Genomic DNA, 14,849 nt, shown 5'->3' with positions numbered 1-14,849 from the left:
CAGGACAGTTGGTAGGATTTTGCAAGTCCAGGCCAGATGGTGGGGGGTGGATGTAATGCGACATGAATCCAAGATCCCGGTTGAAAATTAAGTGAAATGAAAATCGCTTATTGTCACGAGTAGGCTTCAATGAAGTTACTGTGAAAAGCCCCTAGTCGCCACATTCTGGCGCCTGTCCGGGGAGGCTGGTACGGGAATCGAACCGTGCTGCTGGCCTGCTTGGTCTGCTTTAAAAGCCAGCGATTTAGCTCAGTGAGCTAAACCAGCCCCTACATTTCTGAGGCCGCACTCATGCGTGCGGAACCTGGCTATAAGTTTCAGCTCGGCGATTCTGCGTTGTCGCGTGTCCTGAAGGCCGCCTTGGAGAACGCTTACCCGGAGATCAGAGGCTGAATGCCCTTGACTGCTGAAGTGTTCCCCGACTGGAAGGGAACATTCCTGCCTGGTGATTGTCGCACGATGCCCGTTCATTCGTTGTCGCAGCGTCTTAACTGAATTAATTAATTGAATTTAAATTCCCCGAGCTACTGTGGTAAGATTTTAATTCATGCTTTCAGAGATTTAGTCCAATAACATTACCACAACTCAGAGAATAGAAATGTTTATAGATAGGATGGGAGCAAAAGGAGTGGGAAAAGCTGGTGTATGACATAAATACTGGCACAGACCAGATGGGCTGAATGGCCTGTTGTAACGCTGTAAAATTCTATGCCACCTGTTCCCATTCTTGTCCATCTAACATAGTCACAGAATCTGCTCCTAACCCATTACCTTTGGTGTCCCGCAAGGATCTATCCTTGTTCCCCCCCCCCTCCCTATTTCTCATCCACACGGTGCCCCCTCGGCGACATTTACATTTTAATTTACAATACCCAATAAACTTTAGCCAATTAAGGGGCAATTTAGCACGGCCAATCCACCTACCCTGCACATCTTTGGGTTGTGGGGGCGAAACCCACGCAGACACGGGGAGAATGTGCAAACTCCACACGGACAGTGACCCAGAGCCGGGATCGAACCCGGGACCTCGGCGCCGTGAGGCAGCAGTGCTAACCCACTGCGCCACCGTGCTGCCCGCCATTCACCTTTTATCGTCCAGCATCCAATGGGCCAGGACGGCCCCGATCCTGTATGGCTTTGCATCGCACGTGACTATCGGGGGTTTACCCGGGTCACAGTGGGTCAAGGCTCCAGACGAGGAGAGTCGCCGTTTGACACGACGAATAGTCGCCTCCAGAGTCAGCCTTGGATGGACCCAGGAACCGGCTGGAAAACTTTGGGGAACTTCCCCAGCGCCTCGCCCAGTCCGCCAGACCCTGTAGGGTGCGGCGCCAGTCCGAGCGGAGGCGGGGTAGCCAATCGTGCCCCAGGAGGGTGGGACCATCGTCTCCAACTACAATAAGGGGAGTTGGAACGATTGACGGCCATAAAGGACAGGGTCCACACCGTCCTCATGATCTACAATTGCTCCCCTGTATATGTAGCCAGAGGAGCCAATGTCCGAACACCCCGTCGAATAATGGCGAACATGCTCTGGCCCAGTGCCGACATTGCCGTGCCAGTGTCCAGAAAAAGGTTCTGGTTGTGGAGGGCGGTGCGGTGACCACTGATCAGGGCCTGTCAGCTGCAAAGATCCCAGGGCGTTGACCCTCATTCCCTGGATTTCCTGAACGCCGCGCTCTCCCGGGACATGGCAATCTGGAGCGCCTGCTGGAGTGTCAAAGCGGGCTCACCCAGAGCTTTCGCTGGATCTCGGCGTCACCGATGCCACAGACAAGGCGATTCCGTAACGTGTCTGAGAGCAAGGTCCCGTATTGGCAAACCTCAGTCAGCTGGTACAGTCTGGTCATGAAATCAGTCACAGACTCACCCGGGGCACGTTAGTCATATTAAAACAGGATTGCTGGACGATCACAGAGGGAGGTGCGCTAACATTTTTTTTTACATTTAGAGTACCCAATTCATTTTTTCCAATTAAGGGGCAATTTAGCGTGGCCAATCCACCTACCCTGCACATCTTTGGGTTGTGGGGGCGAAACCCACGCAGACACGGTAGCACAGAGGTTAGCACTGTGGCTTCACAGCTCCAGGGTCCCAGGTTCGATTCCCGGCTGGGTCACTGTCTGTGCGGAGTCTGCACGTTCTCCCCGTGTGTGCGTGGGTTTCCTCCGGGTGCTCCAGTTTCCTCCCACAGTCCAAAGACGTGCAGGTTAGGTGGATTGGCCATTGCTAAATTGCCCTTAGTGTCCAAAAAGGTTTGGATGGGTTATTGGGTTACGGGGATAGGGTGGAAGTGAGGGCTTAAGTGGGTTGGTGCAGACCCGATGGGCTGAATGGCCTCTTTCTGCACTGAATGTTCTATGTTCTATTAAAAAAATGTGCAAACTCCACACGGACAGTGACCCAGAGCTGGGATCAAAGCTGGGACCTCGGTGCTGTGAGGCAGCAGGGCTAACCCACGAGGTGCGCTAAAATGCCGGCCAACAAGTTCCACAAGCTGGGCTAAGGTATGGATGTCCGGCGCATCCGGATGTGGGAGGTCTCAGATAGCCCCATATGTCAGAGCCCCTCACGTCGTCAACAAGATCAACGTTTGCCTTTCGGCTTCCGTGATATTATTGGCGTAAAAGTAGAAGTGCACGTGCTCTGCACATCGTGCCTAGTCTTCGACCCTGGCATCGAACGCACAGCAGAGTCCAAGCAAGTGCTACCCAACCGAGTGAGTCTGGAGGGTTCTATGTCGGTCGGTTTACTACCGAAAGCCCCATGCTGCTCCTTGGAGCAGCGAGCAATAGGGGGAGATTGGACAGAGGATTTCAAAGTCATGAGCGTCTTTGATAGACTAAATAATGAGCGGGGTTGCCAACCAGGGGACACAATTTTGAGACAATCAGCAAAAGAACCAAAAAGGGGAGGAAAAGAGAATCTTTAGATTGACCAATAAACTGGAAGAGGGATTTGGAGAAGAATTTGAAATGGAAACAATGGCGGGTCCGAGTGGCCGCTCGTTTTCGGCCAGTCCTGCTATATTACACCAGGTATTTGCCGGCGGATCCTGGCTGCACGGGCAGACTCCGGGGTCCCCGGGGGGAGATCTGGCCCCGGGAGGTGCCCCCACGGTGGCCTGGCCCGCAATCGGGGCCCACTAATCCGCGGACGGGCCTGTGCCGTAGGGGCACTCTATTCTTCCGCATCGGCCGCTGTGGTGCTCTGCGATGGCCAACACGGAGATGAACCCCCCCCCCTGCGCATGCGCTGGGATGACGCCAGCACACGCTGGCACTCCCGCGCATGCGCCAACTCGCACTGGCCGGCGGAGGCCCTTCGGCGCCTGGTTGGCGTGGCACCAAGCCCCTTCCCCGCCAGCCAACGCGGCGCAAACCACTCTGCCTAGCCCCTGAAGGTGCGGAGGATTTCCCACCTTTGGGGCGGCCCGACGCCGAAGTGGTTCACGCCACTCCTTCTCGCCGGAGTTTCCCGCCCCGCCAATTCCCGCAGAATCCCGTCCACTGTCTTTCAGAGAGTCAATACGAGCTCGATGGGCTGAATGGCCCCCTTTGTGCATTGTAAAATTCATTCTCAGGATGTGGGCGTTGATGGCGAGGCCCAGAATTTACTGCCCGGCCCTCGAGAAGGTGGTGGTGAGCCGCATTCTTGAACCTGCTGCAGTCCATGTGGTGTACGTACTCCCACTGTGCTGTTGGGGAGTTCCAGGATTTTCATAGAATCATTAGTGCAGAAGGAGGCCATTCGCCCATTTGCACTGACCCTCCCAAAGAGCACTCCACCCAATTCCACAGCCCCAACACACCCTATCCCCGTAGCCCTGTGACCCAACCTGCACATCCCTGGACACTAAGGGGCAATTTAGCACGGCCAATCCACCTAACAGCACGTCTTTGCGACTGTGGGAGGAAACCGGAGCACCCGGAGGAAACCCACGCACACACGGGGCGGACGTGCAGACTCCACACAGACAGGCACCAGATTTTGACCCAGCAACAGTGAAGCAAAGGTGTTATTCTAAATTATGAATGCGCTGCGTTATCCTCTGACTCGTGGGGTCGGTTTAGCTCAGTTGGCTGGGCGGCCGGCTTGTGATACGGAGCGGGGCCAACAGCACGGGTTCGATTCCCGTACCGGCTGGGGTCATCCATGGGCCTTCTTAACCTGGCCCCTCACCTGAGGCGAGGTGACCCTCGGGTTAAACCACCACCTGTCAGCTCCCCCCCCCCCCCCCCCCCCCCCCCCCTCAAAGGGGGAGAACCGACTACGGTCCTTGGGAACTATGGAGACTTTCAATTCCAACGATTGTGAACCTCAAGCTCCGTCAGACTGACTGGGCAATTCCGGGATGGAGGGGGAGAAAATAGCGGAGAATTCGAGAAAAATACAACTTCCCTAAAACTCAGTATCGTGTCTCTTTCAGCAATTTGATCCTCGCTGTCAGTTTGTGACCGACCTTCAGCAGACACCCCTCAGCAGGGGGAGGGCAAAACGGACGCCAGCCCACCCCAGCTACAAAGGGTTAATATCAGTCCCAGCCTCCAGCGTCTGATTGCAAAGTGTACCCGCTTGCTATGGCCATGCCCGGCAACGTGCCAACCTTCACCACCAGAGACACCGAAAGCCTGTGGAACTGGGCCCGACGCCCGGAGAGAGGAGAAAAAGGGATTCGAGGAAAATAACAATAAAGTCACTGGGGCGGCAGGGTAGCAATGCTGCCTCACAGCTCCAGGGTCCCCGGTTCGATTCCCGGCTTGGGTCACTGTCTGTGCGGAGTCTGCACCTTCTCCCCGTGTCTGCGTGGGTTTCCTCCGGGTGCTCCAGTTTCCTCCCACAAGTCCCGAAAGACGTGCTTGTTGTGTGAATTGGACATTCTGAATTCTCCCTCGGTGTACCCGAACAGGCGCCGGAATGTGGCGACTAGGGGCTTTTCACGGCAACTTCATTGCAGCGTTAATGTCAGCCTACTCGTGACACCAATAAAGATTATTTTACTTATGCACAAATCACTTACCTTTCCTTAAGGTGGAGTCTGTCTGGGAACGTGACTTGTCTTTGTAACCTCCTCAAACTTGAACTTGAATGGGAAGGGTAGAGGGATAAAGGGGGGGCTTTCCTGTGTACTGAGAGTTTCAGATGTGCAGACCTGCCCCCCCCACCCGCCCCCACCCCCCCGCCGCCCGTACCCCACCACCCCGCCAACTGTTTTGCCCACGCTATGGATTCAGGACTGAAACTGGAAGCTGTTTGAGGAATCTCCGGCAGACGAGCAGCCTGTGGCTGTGAAACTTTGAAGGTGGCAGTGAGGGGAGGGAGGGGGCAGGTTCGGTGCCTTTACATCCTTCCAGTGAGAGGCCCCCAGTCCCACCGGCGCTGCGAGAGCTCGTGTCGGAGAGAGAAGGGGAGGGAGGTGGCAGTGTGATGTGTGTGTGTGTGTGTGGAGGGGGGGAGAGGCACGGTGTCTGAGAGAGAGGGGGGAGGAGGTGGGAGTGTGATGTGTGTGTGTGTGTGTGTGTGGAGGGGGGGAGGCCCGGTGACTGAGAGAGAGGACCTGGAATTTTCCACTGCCTGCAGAAGCATCCAGGGATTTCTATTTCCAGAAGGAGCTGTTACTGAACCTGGAAACGAGGGAACAAAGAGATCTTTCTCCTGGGCTGTTGGTCCGCTCTGTTTACTGAGTCCCAGAGCTGACGGGGCTCAATCCAAACACTAATGTTTTCTTTTGGAGCTGGTTCCTGCAGGGACAGAGTGACAAGTCAACAGTCGTCGACAGGCCACCCCAGTTTATGGTCTTATTAAGGGGATCAGGGGTTATGGGGAGAAGGCAGGAGAATGGGGATGTGAAAATATCAGCCATGATTGAATGGCGGAGCAGACTCGATGGGCCCAGTGGCCTAATTCTGCTCCTATGCCTTATGGTCTCATGGTCTTTAGGCAGGCCATTCCGCTCGGAGTTCATCACTGGCAGGATCAACACAGCTCTCTCCTCATTACCCCACGCGCTCTTTGTGGCAAGGTCATCACAGGTTAGCGATTCGATTAGGCCCCCGGCTGATTCTTTTTTGTCCTCCCTCTTTGATGCCAGAGGTACGGGGGACAATTAATAGTTTCATTATTTCAACAAAGCTCAAGCTCGGAGGACCGCCATTCCCTGGTTCAGTCCCCGTGACAATGCCTCGGCCAATCAGAGTCCACTTGCCTGGTTTGAATTTAAACAACGGCTTGGCAGTTAACTGTCCCCTGGTGCATTCCCCACGGCAACAGCTCTATCAATCGGAGTCGACTTGCCGATCAATCAACACCCTCTTCTCATGCAGTGTAAATTGTTGTTCTCTTTGAGATTGGGCATTCTTGCGAACCTGTCCTGGTGCGTTCAAGAACAAAAACTTTGACAGCTTGCCTCTTTTTTAAGCGGTGCTCAATTAATATTCAAGGCTTGGCCGGGAAACTGGGGAGGGAGGGGGACTTCTTAGGAGAAAGCAGGCGGAATTAGATCCATCCAATCTCAATAGATCAGGGTCCTGGGCCAAACTATGCGACCGTGTGTGGCTACACAAAACTGGAATGGAGAAAACAATGGCGCCTTGCATTTACATAGTGTCTTCAACATTGTAAATCACTCCAAGGTTCGCCGCAGGAGTGTAATCAAACGAGGGGTATCAGAGACACGAGAGATTTGGACAGATGGTGAAGAGGAGAGGTTATTAAGAGGAGAAAGTGGGTCACTGTCCGTGTGGAGTTTGCACATTCTCCTCGTCTTTGCGTGGGTCTCACCCCCACAACCCAAAAGATGTGCAGGGTAGGTGGAATTGGCCACGCTAAATTGCCCCTTCATTGGAAAAAAATAATTGGGTATTCTAAATTTATTTTTTTTTAAATCCTAGAACTCCCTCCCTAACAGCACAGTGGGTGTACCTACACCTCAGGGACTACAGCGGTTCGAGAAGGCAGCTCACCACCACCTTCTGAAGGGCAATTAGGGATGGGCAACAATTACGGATCTAGCCAGCGACGCCCATGTTCCGTGAATGAATAACAAAAATCCACAGATATGTAACATCAAGTTCCTATAAGACCACAAGAAATAGGAGCAGAATTAGGCCACTCGGCCCATCGAGTCTGCTCTGCCATTCAATCATGGCTGATATGTTTATCATCCCCATTCTCCTGCCTTCTCCCCATAACCCCTGATTCCCTCATTAATCAAGAGCCTATCTATCTCTGTCTTAAAGTCACAGTGATTTGGCCTCCACAGCCTTCTGCGGCAAAGAGTTCCACAGATTCACCACCCTCTGGCTGAAGAAATTCCTCCACTTCTCTGTTTTAAAGGATCGTCCCTTCAGTCTGAGGCTGTGGTCTCGGGTTCTCGTGTTTCCTACAAGTGGAAACATCCTCTCCACGCCCACTCTATCCAGGCCTCGCAGTATCCTGTAAGTTTCAATAAGATCCCCCTGTCATGATATGCAGATACACACATAATGATATCCAACAAGCAGCTAATGGACACAGAGAACAGGACATGACCAATAAGCAGGCAGGACACTCAGGGGTGGGATCTGACTATAAAAGACACGAGGCACTTACACTGCACCTCTTTCCATTGATGAACATCTAGAGAGTCAGTCAAGGGTGTTGTTCCAATCTCACACCCCCACCACGTGGCTAAGCGCTAGACTGGTTCAGTCAGACAGAGTAACCACACTTAGGTTAGCAGAGAGTCGAACTCACAGAGAACTGTGCTAACTGTGCTATTAGTTCAATAAACCTGATTGAACTAACTTCAAGCTCTGGAGTATCTTTCTGATCTGAGCTGCTTCCAGTTGCAGCCAGTGTTAGACCGGTGTACCTAACACGACAACCCCTCATCCTTCTAAACTCCATCGAGTACAGACCCAGAATCCTGAACCGCTCTTCATGCCAGGGATCATTCTTGTGAACCTCCTCTAGACCCTTTCCAAGGCCCAGCACATCCTTCCTTAGATACGGGGCCCAAAACTGCTCACAATCCTCCAAATGGGGTCTGAGCAGAGCCTGATACAGCCTCAGAAGTACCTCCCTGGTCTTGTATTCTAGCCCTCTGGACATGAATGCTAACATTGCATTTGCCTTTCTAACTGCTGACTGAACCTACACGTTAACCTTCAGAGAATTTTGAACTAGGACTCCTAAAGTCCCTTTGTGCTTTTGCTCCTGACGGGTCTGATGGGTGATATTTGAACACTGCAGCATCTCCACTCAAATGGCCTTAAATACAGAGTTCCGAAATCCTTGTAAACTAACATTTTAAGGTGAGTCTGAGTGGACTGCTTCTGTGAGTGCAGAACTCCAGTACATAGAACATAGAACACTACAGCGCAGTACGGGCAGAACCTGAATCAGCAGCTTCTTCCCGGAGGGGGGAGGATAAATGTGGGCCTGGTTTAGCTCACTGGGCTAAATCGCTGGCTTTTAAAGCAGACCAAGGCAGGCCAGCAGCACGGTTCGATTCCCGTACCAGCCTCCCCGGACAGGCGCCGGAATGTGGCGACTAGGGGCTTTTCACAGTAACTTCATTGAAGCCGACTCGTGACAATAAGCGATTTCCATTTTTCAAATGTGAGCGGTGCCAGAGGGGGGCCCGGCCAACCACACCCACAACCCTGGGCATGTCCCAAACGTGCTGGGTTCTGGACAGCCTTCTCCGAGGTTGTGGGGGTGAGGGTGAAGCCAAGCCCAATATGGGGAAGGGGGCCAACGTCCTTGCTTTCGCTTCCCTAATCGCACGCCGGAGAATCCTGCTCGTTGGGAGGGGAGGGGGGGGGAGGGGGGGGGGGGGGCACAAGAGAAGAGGAAGAAGGATGCTGAAACCAATAGGGGGAGGAAGGGGGGGATATCATAGACCGATCCAGGGGGCAGCAAAATGTACGGACAGTTAGTCAACCTCTCTGTAAAATAAAGCAAATTAGCGTGGGCAAGAAAAATGTAATTTATATCAGTAATAACTGTTTATAAATATGAGAAAAGCCAATAAAAAGATTTTCAAAAAGACAATGCAAGCTGCAGAGTCACTTAAGGCACAGAGTAGGCCACTTGGCCCTTTTTTTTTTAGAACAGTACAGCACAGAACAGGCCCTTCGGCCCTCAATGTTGTGCCGAGCAATGATCACCCTACTCAAGCCGATACCACTCAATATTTCGAGGGGAATAAACCAGGAAGCAAGAGGGCCGAACCTATCATCGAAACCCCCTCCCCCCTCCCCTTCCCAAGAATGATTGGACACAATCTTCCTGTGCCTGATTAATAGATTAAGCAGTTGGAATAAAACCATTAGACTACATCTCCCCCCCTCCTCCGCAATCTCTTTTTTTGGAAAATGTTTTATGAAGGCATTTAGAATTTTAACAATTTTAACCATCAAGTATCAACAGGAACAAAAGAAGATCGCCTTACAGTCTCTGATTGCCACAAGACCACAAGGCATAGGAGCAGAAGTAGCCATTCGGCCCATCGAGTCTGCTACGCCATTCAGTGAGATCGTGACTGATCTGATATAATCCTCAACCCCACATTCCCGCCTTATCCCCATAACCCTCGGTCCCCTGACTGATTGAAAACCTGTCTATCTCAGGCTTGAACATACTTAACGACCCAGCCTCTATAGCTCTCTGAGGTAAAGACTTCCACAGATTCACAATAATAATAATCCTTACTGTCACAAGTAGGCTGATGTTAAGATTGCAATGAAGTTACTGTGTAAAGCCCCTAGTCGCCACACACCGGTGCCTGTTCGGGTGCACAGAGGGAGAATTCAGAATGACCACTTCGCCTAACAAGCACGACTTTCGGGGCTTGTGGGAGGAAACCGGAGGACCCGGAGGAAACCCACGTGGACACGGGGAGAGCACCGCACAGACAGTGGCCCGAGGCTGGAGTCAACAGTGCTAACCCGGGTCCCTGGCACTGTGAGGCAGCAGTGCTAACCCAAAGGGCAAGTAACGTGTGCACAGAGGGGTTAGTAATGTGTGTACAGAGGGGACAGTAACGTGTGTACAGAGGGGACAGTAACGTGTGTACAGAGGGGACAGTAACGTGTGTACCGAGGGGACAGTAACGTGTGTACAGAGGGGACAGTAACGTGTACACAGGGGACAGTAACGTGTGTACCGAGGGGACAGTAACGTGTGTACAGAGGGGTCAGTAACGTGTGTACAGAGGGGACAGTAACGTGTGTACAGAGGGGACAGTAACGTGTGTACCGAGGGGTTAGTAACGTGTGTACAGAGAGGACAGTAACGTGTGTACCGAGGGGACAGTAACGTGTGTACAGAGGGGACAGTAACGTGTGTGCCGAGGGGACAGTAACGTGTGTACAGAGGAGACAGTAACGTGTGTACAGAGGAGACAGTAACGTGTGTACAGAGGGGACAGTAACGTGTGTACCGAGGGGACAGTAACGTGTGTACAGAGGAGACAGTAACGTGTGTACCGAGGGGACAGTAACGTGTGTACAGAGAGGACAGTAACGTGTGTACAGAGGGGACAGTAACGTGTGTACCGAGGGGACAGTAACGTGTGTACAGAGGAGACAGTAACGTGTGTACCGAGGGGACAGTAACGTGTGTACAGAGAGGACAGTAACGTGTGTACAGAGGGGACAGTAACGTGTGTACAGAGGGGACAGTAACGTGTGTACAGAGGGGACAGTAACGTGTGTACAGAGGAGACAGTAACGTGTGTACAGAGAGGACAGTAACGTGTGTACAGAGGAGACAGTAACGTGTGTACAGAGGGGACAGTAACGTGTGTACAGAGGGGACAGTAACGTGTGTACAGAGGGGACAGTAACGTGTGTACAGAGGGGACAGTAACGTGTGTACAGAGGGGACAGTAACGTGTGTACAGAGGGGACAGTAACGTGTGTACAGAGGGGACAGTAACGTGTGTACCGAGGGGACAGTAACGTGTGTACCGAGGGGACAGTAACGTGTGTACAGAGGGGACAGTAACGTGTCTACCGAGGGGACAGTAACGTGTGTAACGAGGGGACAGTAACGTGTGTACAGAGGGGACAGTAACGTGTGTACAGAGGGGACAGTAACGTGTGTACAGAGGGGACAGTAACGTGTGTACCGAGGAGACAGTAACGTGTGTACAGAGGGGACAGTAACGTGTGTACAGAGGGGACAGTAACGTGTGTACCGAGGGGACAGTAACGTGTGTACCGAGGGGACAGTAACGTGTGTACAGAGGGGACAGTAACGTGTGTACAGAGGGGACAGTAACGTGTCTACCGAGGGGACAGTAACGTGTGTAACGAGGGGACAGTAACGTGTGTACAGAGGGGACAGTAACATGTGTACCGAGGGGACAGTAACGTGTGTACAGAGGGACAGTAACGTGTGTACCGAGGAGACAGTAACGTGTGTACAGAGGGGACAGTAACGTGTGTACCGAGGAGACAGTAACGTGTGTACAGAGGGGACAGTAACGTGTGTACAGAGGGGACAGTAACGTGTGTACAGAGGGGACAGTAACGTGTGTACAGAGGGGACAGTAACGTGTGTACCGAGGAGACAGTAACGTGTGTACAGAGGGGACAGTAACGTGTGTACAGAGGGGACAGTAACGTGTGTACCGAGGGGACAGTAACGTGTGTACCGAGGGGACAGTAACGTGTGTACAGAGGGGACAGTAACGTGTCTACCGAGGGGACAGTAACGTGTGTAACGAGGGGACAGTAACGTGTGTACAGAGGGGACAGTAACGTGTGTACAGAGGGGACAGTAACGTGTGTACCGAGGAGACAGTAACGTGTGTACAGAGGGGACAGTAACGTGTGTACCGAGGAGACAGTAACGTGTGTACAGAGGGGACAGTAACGTGTGTACAGAGGGGACAGTAACGTGTGTACAGAGGGGACAGTAACGTGTGTACAGAGGGGACAGTAACGTGTGTACCGAGGGGACAGTAACGTGTGTACCGAGGGGTCAGTAACGTGTGTACAGAGGGGACAGTAACGTGTGTACCGAGGGGACAGTAACGTGTGTACCGAGGGGTCAGTAACGTGTGTACAGAGGGGACAGTAACGTGTGTACAGAGGGGACAGTAACGTGTGTACAGAGGAGACAGTAACGTGTGTACAGAGGGGACAGTAACGTGTGTACAGAGGGGACAGTAACGTGTGTACAGAGGGGACAGTAACGTGTGTACCGATGGGTCAGTAACGTGTGTACAGAGGGACAGTAACGTGTGTACCGAGGGGACAGTAACGTGTGTACAGAGGGGACAGTAACGTGTGTACAGAGGGGACAGTAACGTGTGGACCGAGGGGACAGTAACGTGTGTACAGAGGGGACAGTAACGTGTGTACAGAGGGGACAGTAACGTGTGTACAGAGGGGACAGTAACGTGTGTACAGAGGGGACAGTAACGTGTGTACAGAGGGGACAGTAACGTGTGTACAGAGGGGACAGTAACGTGTGTACAGAGGGGACAGTAACGTGTGTACCGAGGGGACAGTACCGTGTGTACAGAGGGGACAGTAACGTGTGTACAGAGGGGACAGTAACGTGTGTACAGAGGGGACAGTAACGTGTGTACAGAGGGGACAGTAACGTGTGTACAGAGGGGACAGTACCGTGTGTACAGAGGAGACAGTAACGTGTGTACAGAGGGGACAGTAACGTGTGTACAGAGGGGACAGTAACGTGTGTACAGAGGGGACAGTAACGTGTGTACCGAGGGGACAGTAACGTGTGTACAGAGGGGACAGTAACGTGTGTACAGAGGGGACAGTAACGTGTGTACAGAGGGGACAGTAACGTGTGTACAGAGGAGATAGTAATGTGCGTAATAACCTGGGGGGGAGCTGTTGCTTAACAGACTGTATTGGGTATAACTGTTTGTGTTTGAACAAACATCGATCTGACTTCTTCTCTTCCAATAAAAACAAAATGCTTTCTTCTTTCAATAAAGTTATCATTCTTGCATTTTATGTAAATAAGGGTGCGGCACGGTGGTTAGCACTGCTGCCTCACAGCGCCAGGGTCCCAGGTTCGATTCCCCGCTGGGTCCCTGTCTGTGCGGAGTCTGCACGTTCTCCCCGTGTCTGCGTGGGTTTCCTCCGGGTGCTCCGGTTTCCTCCCACAGTCCAAAGATGTGCAGGTTAGGTGGATTGGCCGTGATAAATTGCCCTTAGTGACCAAAAAAGTTTAGGTGGGATTACAGAGACAGGGCGGGGAAGTGGGCCTAGGTATGGTATTCTTTCAGAGGGTCAGTACTGACTCGATGGGCCGAATGGCCTCCTTCTGCCCTGTGGGGATTCTATGAATCATCTTTCTCGTATATTCCTTTGATATTATCAATTAATCAAATTATTATTATCATTCTTCAATAGTCAATAAAATTATTGTTTTAACACAATACTCGTCACAATCTCTCGTTTCTGTTACGTCCAGTGACTGTCTCTGAACCGGAGTGACTCCTTACAACAGTCCAAGTATTATCCAATTGGGTAATGAGTCTCTTCGCTTTCCTATTGGTGTAGGTAGGTCAGCACGTCAACACCGGTGTTGCCAGACTAATGGCGGAAGCATGGGGGCAAGTCGTGCGATGAAACCTCCGGGAATATATTTAATCTCAGTTGGCAAATTCTGGCTGACTGGTTCCGTGGGATAGGAGCCCGTACGGCAGCCATCTTGTTGTGTCTCAGTACCCCGCCCTGATTGGCTGAGGTAGGATAATCGATGAGGTGCCTGTTCAGTCAATCGTCTGTGCTGAGCTTGGTTGGAGGTTCTTAGTCGTCCATGGGGCAGCAGGGTAGCATGGTGGTTAGCATAAATGCTTCACAGCTCCAGGGTCCCAGGTTCGATTCCCGGCTGGGTCACTGTCTGTGTGGAGTCTGCACGTCCTCCCCCTGTGTGCGTGGGTTTCCTCCGGGTGCTCCGGTTTCCTCCCACAGTCCAAAGATGTGCGGGTTAGGTGGATTGGCCATGCTAAATTGCCCGTAGTGTCCTAATAAAAGTAAGGTTAAGGGGGGGGGGGTTGTTGGGTTACGGGTATAGGGTGGATACGTGGGGTTGAGTAGGGTGATCATGGCTCGGCACAACATTGAGGGCCGAAGGGCCTGTTCTGTGCTGCACTGTTCTATGTTCTATGTTCTATAGAATCCCTGCAGTGCAGCTGGAGGCCATTTGTCCCATCGAGTCTGTGCTGACCCTCTGAAAGAGCACCGTACCTAGCCACATGTCCCCGTAACCCAATACTCCATCTAATCTTTTGGAAACTCAGGGGCAATTTAGCACGGTCAATCCACCTAACCTGCGCATCTTTGGAGTGTGGGAGGAAACCAGAGCACCCGGAGGAAACCCACGCAGACACGGGGAGAACGAGCAGACTCCGCACAGACCCAGCGGGGAATCGAACCTGCGACCCTGGCACGGTGAGGTGGTCTGGTACCTTGTGATGTCGCTGGATTTGCAGTGCAGAGGCCCAGGCCAACGCTGCTGGGTTCAAACCCCACCAATCATTTGGGGAAGGCAACAGAGAAGGCCCATTGTAGCAAAGCTGCAGCATCAGCAGGAGGCAAAGGGAGGAAATGGGGGAGAGAGAAAGGCTCGTTTTCCAGCACGGGACATGGCCCCTTGCTCCTCGCTGCTGCCCTTTGCTGTGCTTCTCTGCTATCACCGCCCCGCTGCAGTTCACAGCAACAGAACCTATTATTATTTTTCCTCGCTTCTCTCCCAGGCTGCCAGACAATGACAGGAAATGTTCGCTCCCAGCCTCAGTTTCCTGTCCACGCAGAGCAGCCTTGTCCCACAGCTCGATGGACCGTCCACTGCCTGCAGTCTCCTCTCTCCTGACA

At 52.5% G+C, this 14,849-nt stretch overlaps 1 protein-coding gene across 1 annotated transcript in view; it reads right to left on the bottom strand.

The window, feature by feature from the left end:
- Positions 1-5,155, bottom strand: part of LOC119956560 (chondroadherin-like protein) — a 45,122-nt gene extending 39,967 nt beyond the window's left edge. The window contains 1 exon segment of the mRNA XM_038783861.1: positions 5,021-5,155. The gene's annotated coding sequence lies outside the window, so the exon portion shown is untranslated.
- Positions 5,156-14,849: the final 9,694 nt, after the last annotated feature.

Source organism: Scyliorhinus canicula, chromosome 23 (genome assembly GCF_902713615.1).
Source record: "Scyliorhinus canicula chromosome 23, sScyCan1.1, whole genome shotgun sequence".
NCBI classification, from domain to species: domain Eukaryota; kingdom Metazoa; phylum Chordata; class Chondrichthyes; order Carcharhiniformes; family Scyliorhinidae; genus Scyliorhinus; species Scyliorhinus canicula.
Note: the sequence above shows the minus strand (reverse complement) of the source record. Positions and strands in the feature narration are given on the sequence as shown.